Source organism: Tenebrio molitor, unplaced genomic scaffold (assembly GCF_963966145.1).
Source record: "Tenebrio molitor unplaced genomic scaffold, icTenMoli1.1 SCAFFOLD_58, whole genome shotgun sequence".
Lineage (NCBI taxonomy): Eukaryota > Metazoa > Arthropoda > Insecta > Coleoptera > Tenebrionidae > Tenebrio > Tenebrio molitor.
This window is the reverse complement of record NW_027184175.1, coordinates 455-5894: the sequence shown is the minus strand read 5'-3', so window position 1 is coordinate 5894 and position 5440 is coordinate 455. Positions and strand designations below refer to the sequence as shown.

Below are 5440 nucleotides of genomic sequence, written 5' to 3'. Positions count from 1 at the left end.
CTATGATTCAGTACCACATTCATGGTTAATTAAAATTCTTAAAATTTATAAAATTAATATTAAATTAAATCACCTTCTTTATATGGATGACATAAAACTTAACAATAACTGAAAATCAATCAATATGTCGTGGTCATTACGAAAATTTAGAATATATAACTAAAGAAGGAGAAATCATTAAAAATTTAAATAAAGGAGAATTTTATAAATATTTAGGTATTAATCAATCAAATCATATTCAACATTCAATTATAAAATTAAATCTATTCTTTTGGTGTTATAAAATGGTCCAAAACTAATTTAAAGAATATAAATATTCAAACTAGAGTTCTCTTTACAAAATTTTGTAAACATCACCCCAAATCTGCTGTTGAAAGATTTAATTTACCACGCGAAAATGGTGGTAGGGGTTTTTCAAATCTAGAAATTCTACAACACAATCAAATTGCTTCACTAAAAAATTATTTTCTCAATAGAGCTCGTGATATGACACTATAGCAAATATAAAACAAAAGTCTTTACATGGGAGATATTTTAAAGAGCTGAGGGTTTTATATTTGCAATACAAGATCTTGCACCGTTTTGGCTCACAGCGAATATAAAAAACGTCATGATATATTCGCAAAAATTATACACATGAATTTAGCAGTTAAATTCAATTTATTAAAGGATACACAACCACATTACATTTATAAACCAGAAAGTTGTTTAGAAAATGACAATTACAAATTATATTTTGATCGCACAGTTTTAACTGACATTCACATTCAGCATAACAGACCAGACATTATTATTTTAAATAAACAACAAAAGCAAGCATATCTTTTAGATATAGCTGTTCCAAATTCACACAATATAACACAGACATATAATACAAAAATTAATAAATATATTATTATAATTTCAGCAACAGGAATAGTACCGCAATCTCTTTTTAAAAATTTAAAAATTTTGGACTTAGAGAACACATAAAACACAAAAAAGTCAAAATGTGGAGGCGAGACGCCGGTAATTATGTTGATAAGCACTGCACTACTGCCGCCGGGTGGAGGTGGGATACGAAAAGAAGATGGGAAAAACCGAATTTTATTATCGTATTTAATTGACGTCACAGTTACTTTGGCGAAACAGGAGCTCGCTTTTCGAAGGCATGATGAAAAAGACAGACGAATCAATTTGATATATAAAACCTAACAGGAACGGCTGGTCCATGAGGTCATTTGGGTAATGACCCCCTAAAAAATAAAGGTTTTACCCAACACCAGCCGCGACTGCAATGTACACAAGATTTTTTCTACAATCGCAACTATGACTGCTACATATTATGTTATTTCAACCAAATCAGAAGTACAATAATTTTGAAAAGTAAGTGCAATGTATACTTCTAAATCTATCTAAATTTATTAATATGTAATTTTTTTCAAAACTATCGATCTTTCTTTGAAACATTTTCAATTCACAATTCACTGTTGGAAGCGCTGTACTTTTTAGTATAAATACGTATACGAAAAATTAAAATAATAGTTGAATTAACACATCGTTAAATGTTACGAGGAACATAGTTTTTTGGATTACACAGCAAAATCTTGGAATTTCAGTCCGATATTACTCCATTGAGTCTTTGGACTCACAAATAAATACCTCGAAAAGCCGACAAACATCTGTCTAGAACTTTTCTAGTAACCAGAGGGTATCGTAAACGACCCGTGTTTAGACCTCTTTCGTGAAAGTGACCGACCGCCGGCGCCACTCGATTTCGTCATAAATCTCAGCCGTACCCCCCACGATAATTGACAAGTCTGTCATACAGCCCTACCATTTAAAACCTTTATTCTCTTCGTTTTAAAAATAGTTTCGCATGGTTTTTCTCTCTTCTCGTTTTACAATGGTCCAGTGACTAATAAATGAGTGTTGTGTTATGAGTTTGTTCGAGCTCAAAAAAACGTGGTTCGAAATTGTTTAACGTTTAACGAATGGTAAGTTATTCTAGTTTTTATGTTGGTCTTAACGTGTTAGGGGCCAAGAATACAACATTGTCTGTCCATTATAACATAGAACTGATATGTTGAATTCAGATCTCTAATTATTTAAAAACCAAAAAAATAAAGCAGCAGTCAAAGTGGCATGTACGCGTAACCTAATATATATTTTTTTTACATTAAAAGATCGCCGTCTTCCTCGTCGCACTTACGACATTTGCATATGTTATCTTTGTTAAACTCACGGAAGGAATATAATGAACCGGTCACCCGTCCAAGTGCTGACCGCTGCCCGCGTGGCTTACCTTCGGTGATCGAACGACAACCTTTACCGTTTGACGAGTTTTTATTCTGCAATTGTTTACAATTAATCGACAAAAAAAATTGTTTTCTTAATTATCTAGTACTTAAAGCTATGAATCTACATGATACGGGTCTGTGCATGTTTCCGAATACCTGCACGAAAAACAAATCGGTTCGGTGGTTGCTATGGATTTCAAAAAAAAACAAAAAGTGTTGGGGGGCAACGGCACGCGGTGTTCCCAAGCGGTCACCCATCCAAGTACTGACCGCGCCCGACGTTGCTTAACTTCGGTGATCGGACGAGAACCGGTGCTTTTCAACGTGGTATGGCCGTTGCCGTGGTGTTTAGGTGTGATCGTTGGTGTAAAATATATTGCTTTTAACATTCCGATGCACGAATATGAACATCAAAACGCGATGCGTTTCGTTTCCGTATGCACTTACCCTCTGACGACCGACGTCGGACCGAACTAACGGGAAATCCCACAACAACCACCACGTCACGCTCTAACGACAAGAGAGACTACTAGACGGACTGGCGATCTCCCGCGTCGCACATTTTTCGACCGCCGGCGGCGGTGGAAAATCCAGAATTTCACCCCACCCACCGCGCTGCTTGCTCCGACGACGACGAGATTCCCACATTTGGATCGACCGAAATATGTAAGTAATATCAGGAAGTTCCGATTTTCGAGAGGAGACCTGTGTTTCTATTTACCTATCTATAATAATTATCGTTATAATCATCATATCATTATTATTATTATTAACATTATTATTTATTACCATTATTATTATTATTATTATTATTTATCGTCCCTCGGATTCGGCGATCTTCGAAAATCCAAGTTGGACCGTTAGACATTCGAACGCGGTGTGCGTGGCTGACGAGTTGTTATTTTTGGCGTTTTTTCTTCGATCTTCACCCCGACTTCGGACGACGCAGGTCGGACACGAAATTACGAAGAGAGAAAGACGGAAGAAAGGAAGAAAACCTGAAGATCCGTCGAAGAAAATATCGGAAAACTCGTAGGTGCGGCATCGGTCGGACGATGAAGACCGTCTCCTTTCGGATGATCCTCTCGACGGACTTTCGGCCGTCCCGAAGGGTCCGGACGGCAACGGGACCCGTCGTCGACTCGTCCCGTTTCAACTTCCGCCGAAAACGATCGACCTGAACGTCGGAGAGGCGGTTCGCGGCATCCTGTTGTCGGAATTGCCTCGGTTCGAACACCAGGTCCTTTCTGTGCTTCGACCGTTTCGGAAGCGTTTGGCGACGCGAAGATGTCGTAAAATCGAGAAGGTGGCGCGGTATTCCGGGAAGAGATGGACCAATATTTCGGCGAACGAAATATGGATTCCCGGAATCGACGCGTCTACCCCGCACCGCCGACGTAAACCGTCGGTCCCGAATCGAAACCGTGACGACCCGGATTTAGGGCTGGTGGTTGGAGGGGCGTGTACCTGATTCGAAACCCACCGACGTTCCGAGACGAACTTCGCTATCTCCAGGGAAACTTCGGAAACCGAGTTCGGCCAGCTTGATCACACGGTGGCGATGGTGATCGAGGAAAGAGGACGATGCCATCACGCGGGCAACGATTCCGAGGCCTGCAATTTCTTCGACGGCGGACGCGGTGCGCGTTCAGTCTTCCGTCCGCAGTGGCGACTATTTTATAAAGACTTAGAAAATTTTTTTGTTCAATTCTCGTTCACGAGGTGCTCGAAGTGTACGTGTGTGAGCAAGTGTTTTTTCAATAATTATTATTAACTTTTAACGTTTTAACGTGAAAGATGGCCGACGTCGAAAATCAAACAGCATCATCGGTCACCACCGGTTCCGCTGCCACCCCTCAATCCCACGCGAAGAAAGAGAAAAAAGCGAAAAATCCCAGGGCGAAACCGTCCCATCCTCCGACATCCGAGATGGTAAACAACGCCATCAAGGGACTCAAGGAACGCGGAGGATCGTCTCTTCAGGCCATCAAGAAGTTCGTCGCCGCAAATTACAAAGTCGACGCCGAAAAGGTCGCCCCTTTCATCAAGAAATATCTGAAAGGCGCCGTGGCGTCGGGATCTCTGGTTCAGACGAAAGGTAAGGGCGCGTCGGGTTCGTTCAAGCTCGCCTCGTCCACCTCCGGTGGTGCCAAAGTCGCCTCCGCCTCCGACAAGAGGAAACCCGCTTCGTCCGCCGCATCCAAGACGAAAAAATCATCCGCCAAACGTACCGCCGTCGCGACGACTTCCGACAAGGCTTCCTCGAAGACAGCCAAAAAACAAGCCTCCCCCAAAGCGAAGAAGACTGCTGCCGAAAAGAAGAGCGCCGTCGCTGCCTCCGCCGCCGCAGCGAAAGCCAAGAAATCGGCCGCCTCCTCGGCAGAAAAGAAAACTAGAGCCGCCCCGAAACCCCGATCGCCTTCCAAAGCGAAGAAATCTAACAAGGCTGGTCCGACTAAAAAACCCAAAGCACCCAAACCCAAGACAGCCAAAGCCATTCCTGTCAAGGTGAAAAAGGCCGCTTCGCCGAAGAGGAAAAAGTGAGAAACGTGGATGGATACTCGACTCATGTTCGTTCGGCTGTGCCTCGTTCCGACGTCATCATCGTACTACCGGCAACGGGGCACGCACAAATGGCCCTTTTCAGGGCCACACGATAATCTACGACGAAAAAAAGAAATAAAACTATCCTTACGGCGAAACCAAATAAAATAGATAGCATCAGCTGGCAGGTAGGTGATGACAGGATGCAATAAAATTTTACGAACGACCGCAACCCAACCCGAATCGAGAGGACCGACCGATTATTGACATTTTTATTTTATTCATTTCCGGTTGAAGGGCGATATATTTTTTTTTTTTTGCCTGTAAGGTTTGAGGTTCTGAAAAGAACCGATTTTTTTGTTATAAAATTCGTGTTTCGTTTTTCTCGGGATGTTGTTGTTCTTCCGAAACACGATGTGGAAAAATTTAAGCGCGTTCACCCCGAATACGTCTGGCAAGTTGGATGTCCTTTGGCATGATGGTTACACGTTTGGCGTGGATGGCGCACAAATTCGTGTCCTCGAACAGACCGACCAAGTAAGCTTCGCTCGCTTCCTGGAGGGCCATCACGGCGGAGCTTTGGAAGCGCAAATCGGTTTTGAAATCCTGAGCGATCT

The 5440-nt window shown here is 42.2% G+C and overlaps 1 non-coding gene across 1 annotated transcript; it reads right to left on the bottom strand.

Moving 5' to 3' along the window:
• Positions 1 to 2500: 2500 nt before the first annotated feature.
• Positions 2501 to 2620, bottom strand: LOC138140914 (5S ribosomal RNA). Its single transcript, XR_011162824.1, has one exon. It is a non-coding gene; the product is annotated as a 5S ribosomal RNA (ribosomal RNA).
• Between the last annotated feature and the right edge of the window lie 2820 nt (positions 2621 to 5440).